The following is a 1,288-nucleotide window of genomic DNA, read 5'->3' as shown; positions in this document are numbered from 1 at the left end:
GTGAATGCTGATGCTGCGAACAATGGAGGTAATAACGGTAATAATGGTGGCGCCGTGGAAGATCAAGCTAATGGCCGTAGCTTGAGAGATTACATTCTCCCTACTCTGATGGGAGTGCAGTCATGTATCAGGCCACCGGCAGTGGATGCGAACAATTTTGAGATTAAACTTGCCATACTTCAAATGGTGCAGTCTTCAGTTCAGTTTGGTGGCCTCCCTTCTGAAGAGCATCTCTCTAATTTCATGGAACTTTGTGAAACTTTTAAAGTTAATGGAGTTAGTGATGATGCCATTCGACTGAGACTGTTCCCATTCTCTCTCAGAGAACGAGCCAAGAGTTGGTTAAACTCCTTGCCATTCGACTGAGACTGTTCCCATTCTTATCAAAGTTCTTTCCTCCAGGAAAGTCTGCAAAGCTGAGAGGAGAAATCAACAACTTCTGCCAACAAGATAATGAATCTCTCCATGAGGCCTGGGAGAGGTTTAAGGATCTGATCAGAAAGTGCCCTCATCATGGTATAGAGAAGTGGATGCTGGTCCACAACTTCTACAACGGGTTTGTTGGTAACACTAGAACTCTAATAGATGCAGCAGCTGGTGGAGCCTTTATGAGAAAGAGTGCTAATGAGGCGTATGATCTATTGGAGGAGATGGCTCTAAACAATTAGCAGTGGCCAACTGAAAGGAGTCAATCAAAGAAGGTAGCTGGTGTGTTAGAGGTTGATGCCATCACAAAGTTGACAGCGCAGGTTGAGGCATTGACAAAGCTATTTGCAGGGCAAGCTAAACAAGCCCAAGTTGTTTGTGAGTTATGTGGAGGAAGTCATCACTTTTCAGAGTGTCAAGCAGATGTGGATGATTTGCCAATGGATGAAGCTAAAGCCATTGGAAATTTTTCACAGAATAACAACAACAATTATGGGTTCAACCAGGGCAATAACCGAAGAAACAGTGGGTTCTATCAGCAACGAAATCAGAACCAGAATCAGAACCAACAGTTTAATCAACAACAAGCCTCTGGTGGAAATTCTAGTTTGCAAACAGATTTATTGCTTCAATTCATGACTGAAACTAGATCTTCAATCAAAGACCTGCAGACACAGATGGGCCAACTAGCAACTCAGGTAGCAAACCGTCCTCAAGGGAATTTTCCTAGCACAACTGAAGTAAACCCCAAAGAAAACTGCAAAGCAATTACCCTGAGAAGCGGCAAAAATTATGATGGTCCTGAACTGCCACAACCAGCGAATGGAGAAAAGGAGAATGAAGCTCAACCAATGCCAACCCC

General features: G+C 43.6%; 1 non-coding gene across 1 annotated transcript; it reads right to left on the bottom strand.

The window, feature by feature from the left end:
• Positions 1-413: 413 nt before the first annotated feature.
• Positions 414-520, bottom strand: LOC133036347 (small nucleolar RNA R71). The gene has a single exon (XR_009687004.1). It is a non-coding gene; the product is annotated as a small nucleolar RNA R71 (small nucleolar RNA).
• Between the last annotated feature and the right edge of the window lie 768 nt (positions 521-1,288).

Source organism: Cannabis sativa, chromosome 3 (assembly GCF_029168945.1).
Source record: "Cannabis sativa cultivar Pink pepper isolate KNU-18-1 chromosome 3, ASM2916894v1, whole genome shotgun sequence".
Lineage (NCBI taxonomy): Eukaryota > Viridiplantae > Streptophyta > Magnoliopsida > Rosales > Cannabaceae > Cannabis > Cannabis sativa.
The sequence above is the reverse complement of the archived record's forward strand: the minus strand, read 5'-3'. Positions and strand labels throughout refer to the sequence as shown.